Here is a 21,969-nt window from a genome sequence, read left to right as displayed (position 1 = left end):
ACTCACATGGTTTTTTCTATTCTTTGCTTCCATGGGTCTGTTTCTTAAACTAATGTTTTTCCCTAGCCTGAGATTCTCAAACTTTAAGTTTACCAGAATTACTTGCAATGCTTATTAAAATGTAGATTCTGAGAACTCAACTCCAAGCAATTTGATTTATTGTATGTGTGTGGGAGGATGCAAGAACCTCCATTTTAACAAGTAATCTAAGTCATTAAGATGCAGGAGTCCAAAGACCACCCTTTGAGAAACACTGTTTAAGCTTAAACTATTCTGAAATAAAGTTATGATCAGATTACCTTCAAAGCGAAAATTGATGAGGATTCTTCAGTGTGAGTGTTGTGTTCCATTGAGTTACAGACCTCTTATACAATGTGAATTGAATAATGTAAAACAGTTAATCAATGCCATTGTTCCCTGAAATGTCAACATTTCAAGTCTTTCTTCAAAAGACTTCTTAAAAATCATTTCTCCACTCACAGTCCTGTTTAAGAGGAATTATAGCTGCTCCTACTTTTATAACTCACACTTTTAAATCTGTCTGTGAAATACTTAAAATGAACAAAGTGCAGCTATAGTTATATTTGCAGTTGTGTAGAACAAACCTATTGTGTTCAAAATTATAAGCCTGAATAGTTAAAATTAGCAAAAAAAAAAAAAAAAAAAACCCCACTCTAGTGAATAAGAAGGAGTTTTAAGCATATAAGCAACGGAAGATTTGGATTATACAAAAGTTTTAAAATTTGAAGCTTAAAATCCATTGTTACTTAATAAGGGAACTTAAAAGAAGCCACAAGCTGGGGAAAATATTTGCAACAAAATTTAAAAAGGATAATAGATCTTAGATATTTAAAAGCTCATAAATATCAAGAAGGAAAATTAAAAAAACAAAAATAGAGGTAAATACACATGGAACAATTTCAAGAACATAAAGAATGCATTTTTTAAATGTTCCATATTTTAAAATAGCATTTATACACACCATTTTTGTCAATCAAGTTAAGCAGGTTTAAATGATTATTTGGGAGACAGTTCAGTGAAATAAGCACACTCAAACACTGAGAATGGGTGGATAAATTGATACAAACTTTCTTTAAAATAATTTAGGAATTGTTATTCTAAATTATTATTTTAAAAATCACACTTAGATACAGTTAGTTCCTTTGTCAAATTCTACTATAATAAAGCAATCAGAAATTCAGACAAGTTTAAGTACAGAATTATTTTAAGATGGAAAAATTGGAATCAAACTGAATTTCCAACAATAAAAGCATGTTATTTTTTAATAAACAATCTGTGGTATAGTTATGTAACAAAATGTTATATAACACTTTAAAATGGTGTTTTCAAATACTTAATGGTACTTGAAACTGTTTCAGATGAAAAACACTTTGAAAAGCCAAGATATAGCTATATATAATCTCAATTAATATATATATATTTTACACACATTAAAAACTATAAATCAGTACATCAAAATGCTAGTAGCTATTATTTCTAGATATTGAGATTTTTATTCTTCAGTTAGTTTTCTGTACTATCAATTTTCCACAACGACCATATGTTACTTTTATAGTCAGAAAATGCAACAAATAGTATTTCAAAAGTCCCTCTGAAACTATAACATAAAGAAGAAGATGTTGTCAGCTTAATTAATTTATAGTTTGCAAGTGACAGAGAACACTCACCACTTGTTTCTGTAGAAGCCACTGGAATTCATTTATGGAATGCCAGTGACCTTATATTCTCAAGACAACTGCTTATCTGTCTCCCTAATTGAAAGAACGGGATATTGAGTAAAGACAACAGTCTCTGAAAACAGATGTCTGAAGGGAGATAAAACAAGTATCAGGATAAAGTAAAAGAAACATTTTACTAAAATTCCTTTCTCTAACTTAATTTTAATTTAGAATTCTTAGACTATAACTTTTGCCCTTATATAACCCAATACACCAATTTATCAACATAACACCATTAACATTGTTTAATGTTTTCTTAACAGAAAAGGCTTTTCTTCAAGAAATTTAAATTGTAATCATGAGAGAAATGTTTTATTCCTTCCTTGACCATTGTTGGATGGTTGAGAAGGCCTTAATTTGGGTAATTAAAAGCTTTAAAAAGAAGAAGACACATGCTGGGATACTTAATCCACCCCATCAAAGACCCACATGGCTTAAGAAAATGCCAAAGAATCTTAGGCATTCATATTAATTTAGCATTGTTTGTGCTTGATAGACTGATGAGACAGAGATAATTCTAGTATATTACCTGTTAGGTGAATACCCACCTAGAACCCACATTTCTTCATATTAAAATTAACATGGAAAATGCTCTCTTCTTGATTTCTGGGTAAATCAAGGTGGGAGTCATTTAAAGTAATTTGGAAGAGAGATAAATGCAGGACTTTTTTTTTTACTTTTTTACAGCTCCATAGGAGGTCATTGAGCATTCTGAAACTGAAAGCAGGGAATTAGACTTTGTGAGTTTAATTCTTCACTTTTAAAAGGACAAGTTTAAAACTGAGGAATTTCACAGCTTGATGAGCTGTATCTAACTTGTCACACCAACTAACACACTGGGTGGTCACTATATACAATATAATTTGAAAGATATTTGAAGGATTATGCATCCAAATCTCCCTTTCCCCTTCTTCTCAAACAGGCTGTTAAGAAGCCTGATAAATCATTATTTGCCAGGACATTTACAATGTTGGGAGGGTAGCAAAGAGTTTGCTAATAACACATTAGCACAGATGAGTTTATCTAATTCAACCTTATAGTTTGGTACTTTGCAAAAGAAAGCAGAAACTGAGAGTGAACATGGGAAGTCAGATATTGTAAGGATTCTGTGAAGTGGGGGAGGAGAGTTACTCAAAGGAAAAGAATGGGTGAGAGCTCTAAAGACAGATTTCGCCTACATTAATTCAACAGACAGACATTTATTGAGCCAGGCACTGTGTTGGCACAGCAAATAAAAGGGAGACGGAATTCCTTTAAAAATTTTATAGTTTAATAGGAAGATAAATATGTGAATTAAAAAGTTTAGTCAAATTCTACATTCTAGTAAAAACTCTGGCACACTCGGTCTCTTCTTCATCTTTCTTTCATCAAACACGTATTTACTCTATTACACCTATTTTTAAGTATCTGGGTCTTAAAAATAGGGACACCAAATCCAGTAAGGTGGAATCACTGCCCTTAAGAGGCTTTCTATATCTAGTTGGGAACATCAACAAGTTGATAATGTGTTGTCATTATTGATTTGTCAATTTCCCCAACTAGATGACAACAAATTATTGATTTGCTGATTTCCCCAACTAAATAAGAAGCCCTTTAGGGGCAGTGATTTTACTTTACACAATGCTTTAAAAGTTAGTTTATGAGATATTATGAGAGTGCAGAGATAGAACCATTAGTTCTGTCTTAAGGGGCTGGAGAATCCATCTCCAAAGACTTGTCATTTTTTTTTCTTTATTAATTTTTGAGAGGCAGGGGGAAGGAGAAAGAGAAGGAGATGGGAGCAAGAAGCATCACCTCCCATATGTGCCTTGACCAGGCAAGTCTAGAGTTTCGAACGGGATGACCTCAGCGTTCCAGGTCATCACTTTATCCACTGTGCCACCACAGGTCAGGCAAGACCTGTGATTTGATGTGAGACTTGAAGGATGGTTAGGAATTTGTTAGGTTAAAAAGGAACATAAAAAAGATCTCAGAGAGGGACTAGGGATAAATGATGAGGTATTTTATATTTATCAATATTATTATATGTGTTATATTTGATCTTTCATTCAATCACAATTAAATGAAGACATGTTTTATACCCAGCACTATGCTGAAGTGCTAATTTTCTAATGAGGAATCCAACATACACAGAAACTTTCCCCACACAAATAGTAAGACACAGATTCAAAGCTCTGACTCTCTACTAAACATACATATTTTCCATTCCACCTTCTCCTAAACTGGATTATATAGGTATAGAGACACATTTGAGAAATTATGAAATATCTGGTTTAGCTACAATATAAAGGAATGTGGAAGGAAGTGAAAAGTGACAGCAGAAAAATCTGTGGAATGTTTCACTAATTTGCATATTAAAGTTTACATATCTGATCATTTAAATTCAATTTTAGAAAAGAAGAACATTTTTTGTGCTTTTTCAAGAAGTTAATGGAACAGGTAAAATAATAACTTTCTAAGGTTTTTAGAAACTTATGACCTCACAATGTTGAGGGGAAAAAAACAAGAAATTTAAATTGATTCTTAATGCAACCACTTTTTACTTGCAATTACTTTAAAATGTTATGAATATTTATCCCCTAGCTTTCCAGGACCCAAGCAATGATAAAGGAAAAGCTGTCTGAAGCAAATATGGAGAACAGTACCAAATAAAACTGACAACCTTCATGATTCATCTTACCTATATCATGTATATGTTAATTTCATGTTTTTGTATTTCAAAAAATTGCTCAAATTTGCATATACCTTGAAAATTTACCAAATTGAATCTCATTAAATGACCTAAATGTATATTAAGTAGCTTTACAAAATAAGAGTGTTTTGCAATAAGACTGAGTTGTTGATTAGTGAAAACCCATACTCATTTTATGAGATTTCTATTACCCCTTCAGGGCAGTGATTAAAATGACCTATCTTAGTGATCAGGGAAAAGAACTGTAACCTGTACTCAGATTTAAGCTATTGCCTAAGTTTGTAAATGTTAATGTTTAAGCAAATATTTAGCTTTCATGGAGCACAAAAGCATTATAATTAATTTAATGGCTTTTAATAGGAATAACTAAAAACAGAAATTAGCTCTAAGCATGGTTCTTTCATTTTAGATAATTTAAAATAATTTAAAAAAACTAATATTTATGCAGTTTTTGAGATTATATAATGCGTTTTCCTTTCATAGATGTCATACACATTATTATAAATTTTGAATCAATTTCCCTTTTAGAAACTGAATTTGTACTTCTAATGATTTATAAAGCACTACGAGACATTTGGAAAAACTTATAGTACTATTGAGAAGCATTCAATTAGCCCAATTTTCTAAATTGCTCTTTGGAAGCTGAGCTGTTCCAAATCTTCAGGAAATTTTCTTTCCTACACACACACACACACACACACACACACACAGAAATGGGTTGATATTAATAAAAGTATTGATTCCTTTTCTTTATTTTTTAAAAAATATTTTAATAAAACAGAAATGAAAGAATTCCTCAACTTCATAAAATAGATTAATCTCAGTTCAAAAGTAAGTAGTAGGCCCTGGCCCATTGGCTCAGTGGTAGAGCATAGGCCTGGTGTGCAGGAGTCCCGGGTTCGATTCCTGGCCAGGGCACACAGGAGAAGCGCTCATCTGCTTCTCCACCCCTCCCCCTCTCCTTCCTCTGTCTCTTCCCCTCCCACAGCTGAGGCTCCATTAGAGCAAAGTTGGCCTGGGCGCAGAGGATGGCTCTGTGGCCTCTGCCTCAGGCACTAGAATGGCTCTGGTTGCAGCAAAGCAATGCCCCAGATGGGCAGAGCATCGCCCCCTGGTGGACGTGCCAGGTGGATCCCGGTTGGGCGCATGCAGGAGTCTGTCTGACTGCCTCCCCGTTTCCAGCTTCAGAAAAATACAAAACAACAACAACAACAACAAAGTAAGTAGTATGTTTAGTGTGGAAAAAGTACTTACTAACTCCATGATTATTAGCATAGTTTTTATTTTTATTTAATTTATTGGGATGACATTGGTTCATAAAATTATATAGCTTTCAAGTGTACAGTTCTATAACACCAGTATTGATTTATTTTTGAAAAATTTATATTTAACTCAAAATAGAAAATAAAGTGTAAACAAGACCTGGATGTTTTGAATCATTCCGGTTTATAAAAATGATATCTATAACTATTTTAAGTGCTCCAAGACAAATTTTAAAGAAGGAAAAATGCTCCTGACCAGGTGGTGGTGCAGTGGATAGAGCATCAGACTGGGAGGCGCATGACCCAGATTCGAGACCCCGAGGTCACCAGCTTGAGCGTGGGCTCATCTGGTTTGAGCAAGACTCACCAACTTGAGCCCAAGGTCGCTGGCTTGAGAAAGGGGTCACTCAGTCTGCTGTAGCCTACTGGTCAAGGTACATATGAGAAAGCAATTAATGAACAACTAAGGTGCCACAATGAAGAATTGATGCTTCTCATCTCTCTCCCTTTCTGTCTGTTTGTCCCTATCTGTCCCTCTCTCTGTATTGCTCTGTCTTTGTCACCAAAAAAAAAGAAAAAAGACAGAAAAGAAGGAAAAATGCTGTACAACTAGTTTGAGTTTTACACATACATTCGGTCCATCTGGGGAGCTCCGACATGTAATCATATGTTGCTGGAAGGTAGGAGAGGCTGGTATTCATATTTGAGCTTAAAAGTACTGCCAATACTTTAAAATTTGTTTTCTATGCCTCTTTCCTTGGTGGGTTTTCTGCTCTACTAAAGTTATACCTTACACTGATCCAGAAATATTATGACATTTTAAAGAGCAGTACTCGCTTCAATTAAGGTAAAAAATAATTGGAAAGGATACATAAAGCCGGAATCTATTTCTCGGACTTAAAGAGAAAGGGCTTCATTAGTCTTTAACATCAAAAAAAAAAAAAGAATTTTGTAAACTCAACAATAAGGTAAGGAAGAAAGGATAATTAAAGAAGCAATTAAAGAAGCGGAATAAATTCTTTCCATTGTGTGGCAGAATGACCTGACAAGTGACCTCTCTGCAGACGTTGAATTGCTCCTAATGATGTGAATAATTTACTCCAGCTTCCCAAGGAGTGATGTAGTGACTTTTATGCTTCCTACAATTGGAGTAAATGATTAGAGAGCAGACTCAAAGAGAAGCCTGAATAAAGGATCACTGCCTGGTGTGATCTGTTGGGAGGCACTGTTACAAAACCAGCAAATCATCACTATGCTGGTTTCTTTTGCCTGCCTTTGTCTCTTTGTCTCTTTGTCAAGTCCTGAAAGCTTGGATTTTGCATTTCATTTAGTTGGCAGAGTTCCTGATCTCGATCAGTCCTGGCTTTACTTTTGCTATCTAAATGTGAGGTTCTGCAGATTCACTTACACCTTACTTGCTGTTTGACCTCAGCCAGTATCCATTTTTGCCAAATGTCACCAAACAAGTTTCACACAGTCTCTCAGTCGAAAAACTGTGAATGTTTGGATTATTGTTTCCTATGGTTATAATTGGAGATGAAAACACGATACAAGAAGTGTATTTTAACCAATAAGTCTTCAGTCTACATTAATTGGAAACTGTCTATTTACAAGTGTTTTCAATAAATTACCCAAACCAGGTTTGTTAAAAAATTAATTATGTCAGTCTGATTAGAAATAACAGAAAAAAAACTTTGCGTTCTAGCAAAGTTGTTCTATATTTTCCATTCAATTTTCTTAATAGCTAATAAGATTATTTAAAAATATATATTTTAACCTCATGATGAGTATCAAGTGCAGAAAATATTCATGGATTTGACAAAATAATTTTAAAATTAAGTTGAAATGTGTCTTTTCCATACGAAGAAATGTTGGCATCTTAAACAAACAAGTAAAAAGGAAAGTTCCAAGGCAAATGCTCACCTATTGAAAAGAGCAAACTACTGCCAAATGCCATAGAGTAATTAGTGTGTATTGTAAGTAGAAGCTAACATTGATTTTATTATTTTAGTTGCTATATTCATTTTATCCAACTCAGTGGAGATTTACTGTCATCATTTCTTCAGTCTGTATATAGATATTAAAACATCTCTGATTTAATATGATCTTCATTACTGTATTGCCAGTCTATACGTATAAAATATTATGTCACTGTTTTTATGTTCTCTCTCTTTTAAAAAAAATGTGTGTAACATATTAATAAACATGAAAGTTTGCTTGGTACCTGTTTGAAACAAACTTTTATTGTAGCCTGACTAGTGGTGGCGCAATGGATAGAGGTCCCAGGTTTGAAAACCCAAGGTCCTTGTCTTGAGTGCGGGCTCATCCAGCTTGAAGGCAGGCTTGCCAGCCTGAGCACAGTGTCATCGGCTTGAGCTTGGCATTATAGATATGATCCTATGGCCGCTGACTTAAGTGAGCCCAAAGGCTGGAGCAAGGGTTCACTGGCTCTACTGGAGCCCCCGGTCAAGGCACATATGAGAAGTGATCAGTGAACAACTAAAGTGCTGCAACTACTAGAACTACTAGTTGATGCATCTCATCTCTCTTTCTCTTTCTCTCCCTGCCTTTTCTCTAAAAAAACAAATAAACAAATAAACAAAACAAAAAAAAAGACTGTATTTTTCAGGAACCTGGCAGGAAGGGCAGTCTAAGGGGTTAGCTGAAGAGAGTTTCATGAAAACATGCGTTGTGAAGATGTAGAGGCTTAAGGGGGTTAAGGCAACTGACAAGGAATAGTGAAACACCTCAGGGACTGGCAATTAAGGAAGGTGTTACCACCCCAGGACCAAAGGGGCGTAGGAAGGAATACGCTGCCCCTCATGCCTTGATTTTTTACTGGTACCTCCCATTGCTCTTGATCTTAACTTAAACCCAGAGGTCAAGAGAATCTGAGTGACATAGTCCAAAAGTTCAGCTTCGTGGAGCATGAGGAAGGGATAATATTGGGGGAACACAATTTCTACCAAAGGTATTGGATGATTAGCTCTCTGGGTATTTTTTAAAATTCCTTCCTAGGAAGATTCAAGATTATATCATTGAGAATATGTGCAGATTCTTAGATTACAGGCACAGGGGATAAAGTCTGCAGTTTCATCTTGGAGAGAAACAAATTAAATATCAGAACCAGGATGATTGTTGAAACCCAAAGAAGGGCTGCCTTTGAGTGACAATCTTTTGCCATCTAACACTCTCTAGGGTAGAGTAGCAAAAGAGATATTTAAAGCAAAATGAGAGTTGAAAATCAATAAAAAATTCTGATAACATATTTCTAGATTCATAAGTGAGGCTTTGTAGTCTCACATTCTATATGCCGTTTGACTTCTCTTCTCTAGGAACTGATAGCTGGAAGGGATTCCATCCTACTACATGGCACAAGTTATGACACTGCACTAGAATGCATCATTATGTAACATATTTGTAAAATCACACTTAAAATTTAATTACGTAGAAAGAAAATTATAATCTCTCAAATGCCACATGATAAAGTAACTTTATACAAAGACTCTGAAAACATCAAAAGACTAGAGCACCATTTCACTCCTGTGTGTCTCAGTTTTTACTTATCTGTAATGTGAGGGACATAGTTTATAATGTTTCTTCTATACAAACACTCTATAATTTGCATTATAAAATTATTTTAATTTTAAAAGTTGAGACGTTATTATTAAAGAAAATATCAACTATATGCTAGGGGTATTTTTGTTATCAATACATTTATTTTAGAATATATTTAATTTGTTTATAACTATTTCCCACTCACAATGATGTATGTCACCCATAATTCAGAGTTGATCAGATAGGACCACTTGTTCTGCATTTTCTGGAAATTTTTATAAATTACATCTATATCTATATCCTGCCTAGAGGATAAACTGAAAATCTGTTGTTTTGTATTTGTAACAAACAACTGGTTTGAATAAACTTTTTACTGAAATTATTCTATAATTTAAGAATATAGCCTGGAAATAAAACACCTCTTGCTTACAATTTTCATAGTTCTAAAACAACTATGATATTAATCCTGGATATCATGTAAAAAATATTACTAAAGGAAAAGAGTTATATTCTTCCTGCTGACATTGGCTCAAATTGCTATTACATGGATCCATTGATTTATCCTTCAAAGCTGACAGTGCCATTTGGTGGAAAGAAAACACCGTGTGTAGACTTATGAAAATGGTTACACAACTAACATTGTTAAGCATAAGTATAATAAACATGCCTACTTATCTGTGAGATTTACCACCAATAAGGTTAAGCAATTTTCCATGAAAGTAAAAAAAAAGGTAAAATTATCAGCAGTTTCTCCGTGCTTTCTTAGAATAAAATTATATTGAATACTTCCTATAAGATCCTATGATTCTAATACCAGCTTATAGAGTCAGACATGAGATTGAATTCTCTCCTCCCCAGCTCCCACATTACAAGTTAAATGACCTTGGTCAAAAGTTATTTTTATTTTTTATGCCTTGGCTTTCTCATCTGAAAATAGGGATAATAATGCTTCCATTTATGTGATGGTTATTAGCATTAAATAAGATAATATACGTAAGTTCCTAGTATAACTCCTCCCACATAAAAGGAGCTCATTAAAGGGTAACTGTAGTTGTAATTTTATTTCCCTTGGTGGAATTTTGTCATTGTGATTACATTCAAATTTGAAAGGTGAAAAAGAGATGAGACTAGAATATAGTCATCTATCAATTGCTTGGTATTAAAGATTGTGAGGATTTAAGACTGTAATGAGGAAGGGTATTAATTTTTAATTTAATCTATTTTCGATCTTCATTTGTGAACTGAGTCTTATTTAAATACCTCTTTTATAATTTAACTCTATCAAGAATCCAACTCCATATTGGAGCAAGCACCAGAGTCTAGATGGGGTCAGCAAACTATGGGCTCCAGGCCCAACATGTTGCTGCTTATTCTTGTAAATAAAGTTTTATTGGCACACCACCACACCCATTTGTTAACTTATTGTCCATCCTGCTTTTGAAGTACGAAAGTAGAGCTGAGTAACTGCAACAGAACTTATATGCCAAATATATTTACTATTAGTTCTTTATAAAAAATGTTTCCTGACTCATAATTTAGAGTATTCCTTAGGAGTCTAATCTCATTTTACAATGATGTCCTTTCCAGAACACTTATAAATATTTAATTAAAAAATATTATTAAAGCTTAGCTAGTTATGAGCCTATTCTATTTCATAAACTAAATAAGATATATCTTAACATAATGGAGTGACGTCATGGAAATGGCGCCGTGAGAAGCGCGTCCGACAGCTCTCCCCTAAATCACAACAAATTTATCAACTAGAAACAGAAAAATTTGTCCTCGGAGCATTCCGGAGTTCCACACAAACTGAAAGCAAAAGGGCTGTTATCACTTGAATCTGAGAGACGAGGGTGTGGAGGAAGCTACCGCAGCAGCGACGCTCATTCGAGCCGCGAGGGAGTGTGCCTGCGTGCTATCAATAAGACCACCCTCAGATGCCGATAAGAAAGAGGAAATCGAATATTATGGATACAAAAGAAAGAGAGGTAACACAAATAGATGTGGAAAAATCTATGGAGAAAAGACTTAACATATTGGAAGCCTTGGAGCTAAATGACAGAGAATTTAAAATAGAAATCTTAAAAATACTCAGAGATATACAAGAAAACACAGAAAGGCAATATAGGGAGATCAGAAAACAACTCAATGAACACAAAGAATATATTACCAAGGAAATTGAAACTATAAAAACAAATCAAACAGAAATGAAAAACTCAATTCACGAGCTGAAAAACGAGGTAACAAGCTTAGCTAACAGAACAGCCCAGATTGAAGATAGGATTAGTGAAATAGAAGACAAACAACTTGAGGCACAATAGAGAGAAGAAGAAAGAGACTCAAAAATAATAAAAAATGAGAACGCCCGACAGGAATTGTCTGACTCCATCAGAAAGAATAACATAAGAATAATAGGTATATCAGAGGGAGAAGAGAAAGAAAATGGAATGGAGAATATACTCAAACAAATAATAGACGAGAACTTCCCAAGCCTGTGGAAGGAACTAAAGCCTCAAATTCAAGAAGCAAACAGAACACCAAGTTTTCTTAACCCCAACAAACCCACTCCAAGGCACATCATAATAAAGATGACACAAAACAATGACAAAGAAAAAATTCTCAAGGCAGCCAGGGAAAAGAAGAGTACAACATATAAAGGAAGGCCTATTAGATTATCATCAGATTTCTCAGCAGAAACTCTACAAGCTAGAAGAGAGTGGACCCCAATATTTAAAGCCCTGAAAGAGAGGAACTTTCAGCCAAGAATACTATACCCATCAAAGCTATCCTTCAAGTATGAAGGAGATATAAAAACATTCACAAATACAGAAAAGATGAGAGAATTTATCAACAGAAAGCCCCCACTCCAGGAAATACTAAGGGGGGTTTTCCAACCAGATTCAAAGAACAAAAGAAAACAACACCACAAGTAACAGCTCCAACAAGAACACAATAAAACCAAACTTAAACTGTGACAACAAAGGAAAAAAAGGGGGGAGAGGATGGAGATTAACAGTAGCAAAGGATGATGAAGTGCAGAAATACTTATAAGATAGGGTACTACAATGAATATGGTAGGTACCCTTTTCATTACTTAATGGTAACCACCCTTAAAACCACCACAAAAACACTTGACTTAAAAAAGGTAGCAACAGAGGAAAGAAGTATGGAACACAACAAACAAAAACAAATGATAGAAAAACAAAAGAGAAGAATCAAACTAGATACAAAACTAACAGAAAGCAATTTATAAAATGGCAGTAGGGAACCCACAAGTGTCAATAATTACACTAAATGTAAATGGATTAAACTTACCAATAAAAAGACACAGAGTAGCAGAATGGATTAAAAAAGAAAATCCAACTATATGCTGCCTACAAGAAACACATCTAAGCAACAAGGATAAAAACAAATTCAAAGTGAAAGGCTGGAAAACAATACTCCAAGCAAACAACACCCAAAAAAAAGCAGGTGTAGCAATACTCATATCTAATAATGCTGACTACAAGACAGAAAAAGTACTCAGAGACAAAAATGGTCATTTCATAATGATTAAGGGGAAGTTGAATCAAGAAGACATAACAATTCTTAATATATATGCACCAAACCAAGGAGCACCAAAATATATAAGACAGCTACTTATTGACCTTAAAACAAAAACTAACAAAAATAAAATCATACTTGGAGACCTCAATACACCGCTGACGGCTCTAGATCGGTCATCCAAACAGAGAATCAATAAAGATATAGTGGCCTTAAACAAAATACTAGAACACCTGGATATGATAGACATCTACAGGACACTTCATCCCAAAGCGACAGAGTATACATTTTTCTCTAGTGTACATGGAACATTCTCAAGAATTGACCATATGTTGGGGCCACAAAGACAATATCAGCAAATTTAGAAAAATTGAAATTGTACCAAGCATATTTTCTGATCATAAAGCCTTGAAACTAGAATTCAACTGCAAAAAAGAGGGGGGAAAACCCACAAAAATGTGGAAACTAAACAACATACTTCTAAAAAATGAATGGGTCAAAGAAGAAATAAGCGCAGAAATCAAAAGATATATACAGACAAATGAAAATGAAAATACGACATATCAGAATCTCTGGGATGCAGCAAAAGCAGTAATAAGAGGAAAGTTCATATCACTTCAGGCCTATATGAACAAACAAGAGAGAGCCGAAGTAAACCACTTAACTTCACACCTTAAGGAACTAGAAAAAGAAGAACAAAGACAACCCAAAACCAGCCGAAGAAAGGAGATAATAAAAATCAGAGCAGAAATAAATGAAATAGAGAACAGAAAAACTATAGAAAAAATCAATAAAACAAGAAGCTGGTTCTTTGAAAAGATCAACAAAATTGACAAACCCTTGGCAAGACTCACCAAGGAAAAAAGACACAGGACTCAAATAAATAAAATCCAAAATGAAAGAGGAGAGATCACCACAGACATCATAGAAATACAAAGAATTATTGTAGAATACTATGAAAAATTATATGCCACCAAATACAACCGTCTAGAAGAAATGGATAAATTCCTAGAACAATACAACCTTCCTAGACTGAGTCATGAAGAAGCAGAAAGCCTAAACAGACCAATCAGCAGGGAGGAAATAGAAAAAACTATTAAAAACCTCCCCAAAAATAAAAGTCCAGGCCCAGACGGTTATACTAGTGAATTCTATCAAACATTCAAAGAAGACTTGGTTCCTATTCTACTCAAAGTCTTCCAAAAAATTGAAGAAGAAGCAATACTTCCAAACACATTTTATGAGGCCAACATAACCCTCATACCAAAACCTGGCAAGGATGGCACAAAGAAAGAAAACTACAGACCAATATCTCTAATGAATACAGATGCTAAAATACTAAACAAAATACTGGCAAACCGAATACAACAACATATTAAAAAAATAATACATCATGATCAAGTGGGATTCATCCCAGAATCTCAAGGATGGTTCAACATACGCAAAACGGTTAACGTAATACACCATATCAACAAAACAAAGAACAAAAACCACATGATCTTATCAATAGATGCAGAAAAGGCTTTTGATAAAAGACAACACAATTTTATGTTTAAGACTCTCAACAAAATGGGTATAGAAGGAAAATATCTCAACATGATAAAGGCCATATATGATAAACCATCAGCCAACATCCTATTAAACGGCATAAAACTGAGGACTTTCTACCTTAAATCAGGAACAAGACAGGGTTGTCCACTCTCTCCACTCTTATTCAACGTGGTGCTAGAAGTTCTGGCCAGAGCAATCAGACAAGACAAAGAAATAAAAGGCATCCATATCGGAAAAGAAGAAGTAAAGCTATCACTTTTTGCTGATGATATGATCCTATACATCGAAAACCCGAAGGACTCCACAAAAAGATTATTAGAAACAATAAACCAATACAGTAAGGTCGCAGGATACAAAATTAACATACAAAAGTCCATAGCCTTTCTATATGCCAACAATGAAATATTAGAAAACGAACTCAAAAAAATAATCCCCTTCACGATTGCAACAAAAAAAATAAAATACCTAGGAATAAACATAACAAAGAACGTAAAGGACCTATATAATGAAAATTACAAAGCATTGTTAAGGGAAATCGAAAAAGATACAATGAGATGGAAAAATATTCCTTGTTCTTGGATAGGAAGAATAAATATAATCAAAATGGCCATATTACCCAAAGCAATATACAAATTTAATGCAATTCCCATCAAAATCCCTATGAGATTTTTTAAAGAAATGGAGTAAAAAATCATCAGATTTATATGGAACTATAAAAAACCCCGAATAGCCAAAGCAATCCTAATGAAAAAGAATGAAGCTGGGGGCATTACAATACCTGACTTTAAACTATATTATAGGGCCACGATAATCAAAACAGCATGGTATTGGCAGAAAAATAGACACTCAGACCAATGGAACAGAATAGAAAGCCCAGAAATAAAACCACATATATATGGTCAAATAATCTTTGATAAAGGGGCCAACAACACACAATGGAGAAAAGAAAGCCTCTTCAACAAATGGTGTTGGGAAAACTGGAAAGCCACATGCAAAAGAATGAAACTCGACTACAGCCTGTCCCCGTGTACTAAAATTAATTCAAAATGGATCAAAGACCTAAATATAAGACCTGAAACAATAAAGTACATAGAAGAAGACATAGGTACTAAAATCATGGACCTGGGTTTTAAAGAACATTTTATGAACTTGACTCCAATGGCAAGAGAAGTGAAGGCAAAGATAAATGAATGGGACTACATCAGAATTAAAAGTTTTTGCTCAGCAAGAGAAACTGATATCAAAATAAACAGACAGCCAACTATATGGGAACTGATATTTTCAAACGACAGCTCAGATAAGGGCCTAATATCCAAAATTTACAAAGAACTCATAAAACTCAACAACAAACAAACAAGCAATCCAATAAAAAAATGGGAAGAGGACATGAACAGACACTTCTCCTAGGAAGAGATACAAATGGCCAACAGATATATGAAAAGATGCTCAGCTTCATTAGTTATTAGAGAAATGCAAATCAAAACTACAATGAGATACCACCTCACCCCTGTTAGATTAGCTATTATCAACAAGACGGGTAATAGCAAATGTTGGAGAGGCTGTGGAGAAAAAGGAACCCTCATTCACTGTTGGTGGGACTGTAAAGTAGTACAACCATTATGGAGGAAAGTATGGTGGTTCCTCAAAAAACTGCAAATGGAACTACCTTATGACCCAGCAATCCCTCTACTGGGTATATACCCCAAAACCTCAGAAACATTGATACGTGAAGACACATGTAGCCCCATGTTCATTGCAGCACTGTTCACAGTGGCCAAGACATGGAAACAACCAAAAAGCCCTTCAATAGAAGACTGCATAAAGAAGATGTGGCACATATACACTATGGAATACTACTCAGCCATAAGAAATGATGACATCAGATCATTTACAGCAAAATGGTGGGATCTTGATAACATTATAAGGAGTGAAATAAGCAAATCAGAAAAAAACAAGAACTACATGATTCCATACATTGGTGGAACATAAAAATGAGACTAAGAGACATGGACAAGAGTGTGGTGGTTACCAAGGGTGGGGGGGGGGGAGGGAGGACATGGGAGGGAGGGAGGGAGAGAGTTAGGGGGAGGGGGAGGGGCACAGAGAACTAGATAGAGGGTGACGGAGGACAACCTGACTTTGGGCGAGGGGTTTGCAACATAATTTGATGACAAAATAACCTAGACATGTTTTCTTTGAATATACGTACCCTGATTTATTAATGTCATCCCATTACCATTAATAAAAATTTATTAAAAAAAAAAAAAAAACATAATGCTGCTCAATGTGTGGAAGGTAGTGCTTCTCTGAATGGACAGTTCGACATCCACTTATACTCTTGTTTAGATGACTCCATGGCACCCATAAAGAAACAAACAAGTGAACTATTCTTGGTTCTGAATTATCAAAGAGATGTTTGTTAATTCGTGGAAACAACCAAAAAGCCCTTCAATAGATCACTGGATAAAGAAGATGTGGCACATATACTGTGGAATACTACTCAGCCATAAGAAATGATGACATCGGATCATTTACAACAAAATGGATGGATCTTGATAATATTATACTGAGTGAAATAAGTAAATCAAAAAACTAAGAACTGCATGATTCCATACATAGGTGGGACATAAAAATGAGACTAAGAGTCATGGACAAGAGTGTGGTGGTTATGGGGGGGGAGGGGGAGGGGAAGGGGAAGGGGAAGGGGTGGGGCACAAAAAAACCAGATAGAAGGTGACACAGGACAATCTGACTTTGGGTGATGGGTATGCAACATAATTGAATGACAAGATAACTTGAAGGTGTTTTCTTTCAACATATGTACCTGATTTATTGATGTCACTCCATTAAAAATAATAAAAATTTATAATAAAAAATAATAATAAATAAAAATAAACAAAAGACATGCAAGTCCAGGAAGTATAGAGTCCAAAGAAATGAACCCAAAGAGGCCCACCCCAAGACACATCATAATTAAAATGTAAAAGGTTAAAGACAAAGAGAGTTCCTGAAAAACAGCAAAAGAAAAGTAGTTACCTACAAGAGATCTCCCATGAGACTGTCAACTGGTTTCTCAACAGAAACTTTGCAGGCCAGAAGGAAGTATCAAGAAATAGTCAAAGAGATGAAAAGCAAGGACCTACAACCAAGATTACTCTACCCAAAAGTATTATTTAAAATCAAAAACAGGCCCTGGCCAGTTGGCTCAGTGGTAGAGCATCGGCCTGGCATGTAGAAGTCCCATCTGCTTCTCCACCCCTCCCCCTCTCCTTCTTCTCTGTCTCTCTCTTCCCTCCGCAGCCGAGGCTCCACTGGAGCAAAGATGGCCCGGGCGCTGCGGATGGCTCCTCGGCCTTTGCCCCAGGTGCTAGAGTGGCTCTGGTCGCAACAGAGCGACGACCCGGAGGGGCAGAGCATCGCCCCCTGGTGGGCGTGCTGGGTGGATCCCGGTAGGGTGCATGCGGGAGTCTGTCTGACTGTCTCTCCCAGTTTCTGGCTTCAGAAAAATACAGGGGAAAAAAAACATATAAAGAGCTTCCCAGGCAAGAAAAAGCTAAAGGAGTTCATCACCATAAAACCAGTATTTTAAGAAATGTTAAAGAGCCTTCAAGAAGGAGGAGGAGAGGAGAGGGTGGGAAGGGGGAGAGGAGGCGGAAGAGAAGAAAAAGGGAAAAAGAAAGAAGAGGAAGAAGAAAATATGAACAATAAGATGGTAATACTATTGGAGCGAGTTGGCCCTGAGCACTGAGGATGGTTCCATGATCTCTGCCTCAGGCACTAAAAAATGGCTCCAGTTGCAATGGAGCAAGGGCCCCAGATGGGCAGAGCATCATCCCCTAGTGGGCTTGCTAGGTGGATCCTGGTCTGGGTGCATGCAGGAGTCTGTCTCTGCCTCCCCTCCTCTCACTAAATTAAAAAAAATGGTAATAAATACATATCAATAACTGAATCTAAATAACAAAATAAACAGAACAGAAATACTCATTGATACAGAGAAGATTTTGACAGTTGCCAGATAGGGAGATGATTAGGGGGATGGGTAAAATGTTGAAGGGATTAAAAAGTATAAATTGGTTGTTACAGAATAGTCATGGGAATATAAAGTACAAAATAAGAAATATAGTAAGTAATATTCTAATAATTATAATATTTTAATAAGTAAAATTAATAATTATGAATGGTATCAGATGGGTACAAGACTTACCAGATGATCACTTAGTAAATTATATAATGTCTAATCACTGGGTTATACACCTGAAATTAATGTAATATAGTATGTCAACTACAGTTGAAAAATAAAAAGTGATTAAATTTGAAACAATATAAAATAAATAAATAATAAAACAATTTGTTTAAATGAAACTTTTTGCCCTCAACCTTTCTGTGACACTTTCTAAGGAACCTCTTGTTTATATAGAGCAAATATTATATTATCTTTCTGACTACAATTAGTTATTCAAATTTGGCATAATTTAATCCTTAAACCAATAAATATAGACACATGATTACTTAAACCTTTCTAAAAATATCAAAAAATAAATACATCTTCTTTTACTATCTGGGTTCTATTTCTGGCTTATTATTTAATTACTTTTTAATTTAGAAAATTAAATTTAACTGGGTGATATTAATGAATAAGAATACATAGGTTTCAGGTAAACATCTCTATAGAATTTGGACTGTTGATTGCTTTGTGTACCCAATACCCAAAGTTAAATCATTCTCTATCACCACATACTTGTCCCTCTTTACTCCCTCGCCCACCTTCTCCCCCACAACCCCCTCTCCCTGTACACCACTTTACTTTTATCTACTTTTATCTATCCATGAGTCTGTTTTATATCCCACCTATGTGTGAAATCATACAGTTCTTAGCTTTTTCTGATTTACTTAATTCACTCAGTATAATGGTCTCAAGGCCCGTCCATGTTATCGTAAATGCCAATATGTCATCATTTTTTATGGCTCAATAGTATTTCATTGTATAAATGGACCACATCTTCTTTATCCAGTCCTTGATTTCTTTAAAATGTTCGCAATGTTTAAATCTCTTTTGTGGTAAATTGCAGCACTTTGTCCTTCTTTCAGTGGCAAAAAAGGGATCATATTGATCAAAAGGTAAATTACCTTCCAAGGTCCTTTTCACTTCTAAGTTTATTTGGACTTATAATACAGACCCTTTCTGCATTGCGTTTCTTCCATCACATGTCATATCCTTATAAGTATGGTTTTCTTGTGCTAAATTGCCTAATTGTGTCAATCTCTGTCTCTTTTAATACCAGCTTTATTTAGATATAATTCGCAATACCATGTAATTCATCTGCTTAAATAGTACAATTCAATTGTTTTTAAGTATTTACAGAGCTGTGCAACCATCACCACAATCTATTTTAGAAGAACTTTATAATCCCAAAAGGTAACCTCATTAGCAGTTACTCACCTTTTTAGTCCAAATTTGCCCCCTCCTCTGCCTCCAGTCCTAGGCAACAACTAATCAACTTTCTGCCTCTACACATGTTCCCATTTTATGCCTTTCATTTAAATGAGATCAAACAATATACAGTAGTTTGTAACTGACTTCTTTCACTTAGCATTGTTTTTTTATATTTTTAATTGAATTTATTGGAGTGACTGGTTCACAAAATCACACAGGTTTCAAGTGCATGACTCAATAAAACATAATCTATACATGGCATCCTGCACCCATTGCCCAATCAAGGTCTCTTTCTGGCTCCATTTTCCTCCCTTTGCCCACCTCCACTGACCCCCAGCCCCTTTTGCTCTGGCTATCACCACACTGTTATCTGTGTCTATGTGTTATATACATGTTTATTTTATTTTATTTTATTTTTTGTATTTTTCTGAAGCTGGAAACGAGGAGAGACAGGCAGACAGACTCCCGCATGCGCCCGACCGGATCCACCCGGCACGCCCACCAGGGGGCGACGCTCTGCCGACCAGGGGGCGATGCTCTCCCCCTCCAGGGCGTTGCTCTGTTGCGACCAGAGCCACTCTAGCGCCTGGGGCAGAGGCCAAGGAGCCATCCCCAGCGCCCAGGCCATCTTTGCTCCAATGGAACCTCGCTTTGCGAAGGGAAGAGAGAGACAGAGAGGAAGGAGAGGGGGAGGGGTGGAGAAGCAGATGGGCGCTTCTCCTGTGTGCCCTGGCCGGGAATCGAACCCAGGACTTCTGCACGCCAGGCCGATGCTCTACCACTGAGCCAACCAGCCAGGGCTATCATATATATATGTTTATTTGTCTAACCCCTTAAACTTTTTACATCCAAGCCTCCAAAGACCCTCCCTTCTGATAGTTCTCAGTCTGTTCCATGTATCCAGGACTCTGTTTCTATTTTGTTCATCAATTTATTTAGTTCATTAGGTTCCAAACATAAGTGAGATCATATGACATTTGTCTTTCTCTGACTGACTTATTTTACTTAGCATAATAATGTCCCAAGTCTATCCATACTGTTACAAAAGGTAAGATTTCTTTTTTATGGCTGAATCGTATTCCATTGAGTAAATGTATCATAGTTTTTTTTACTCAGTCATCTACTGGTGGGCACTTGGGCTGTTTTCAGATATTGGCTGTTGTAATTTATACTACAGTGAACATAGGAATGCATAGTGTTTTGGGTTTCTTCAGATATATTCTCAGAAGTGGGATCACTGGGTCAAATAACAGTCCCATTTTTAATAGATGTTAGTTCTTCCTCAAATGTTTGATAAAATTTGTGTGTCTTTAGGAATTTAACGATTTTGGCCAGGTTGTCCAATTTGCTGGCATATAGCTGTTCATAATAGTTTCTTACAAACCTTTGTATTTCTGTAGTGACAGTTGTTACACCTCTTTCATTTCTGATTTTATTTATTTGGGTCCTCTCCTTTTTTTTCTTGATGAGTCTGGTTAAAAGTTAGTCAATCTTATTTATCTTTTTAAATAACCAGTTCTTGGTTTTTTTTGTCTCTTCTATTGTTTCTGTAGTCTTTATTCATTTATTTCTGCCCTAATATTTATTATTTCCTTCCTTGTAATTACCCTGAACTTTATTTGTTGTTTTGTTCTAGTTCTTTTAGATGTAAGGTTAGATTGTTTATTTGAGATTCTTCTTGCTTCTTGACGTAAGCTTGTAATGCTACAAAACTCCCTCTTTTTTGTTGTGTCTCACAGATTTTAGATTGTATATTGGTCATTTTCAGTTGTTTCCAGTTAACTTTTGATTTATTCCTTGATCTCATTGTTAATCTATTCATTGTTTAATAAAGTGTTATTTAGCCTCCATGTGTTTGAATGTTTTTCAGTTTTTCAAATTGTAATTGATTTTGTGTTTCATACTATTGTGGTCAGAGAAGATGCTTGGTATGATTTTAATCTTCTTGAATTTAATAATACATATTTTGTGCCCCAACATGTGGTCTATCTTTGAGAATGTTCATGTTCACTTGACAAAAATATATATTCTGCTGCTTTGGAATAAAATATTCTGTAAATGTTAATTAAATACATTTGATTCAGGGTGTCATTTAAGGTCACCGTTGCCTTGTTGATATTTTGTCTGGAAGACCTATCCATTGATGTCAATGGGGTGATAAAATGTCTACTATGACTGTATTGTTACCCA

The sequence above is a fragment of the Saccopteryx bilineata genome, chromosome X (genome assembly GCF_036850765.1).
Source record: "Saccopteryx bilineata isolate mSacBil1 chromosome X, mSacBil1_pri_phased_curated, whole genome shotgun sequence".
Lineage (NCBI taxonomy): Eukaryota > Metazoa > Chordata > Mammalia > Chiroptera > Emballonuridae > Saccopteryx > Saccopteryx bilineata.
This window is presented reverse-complemented; position numbering follows the sequence as displayed.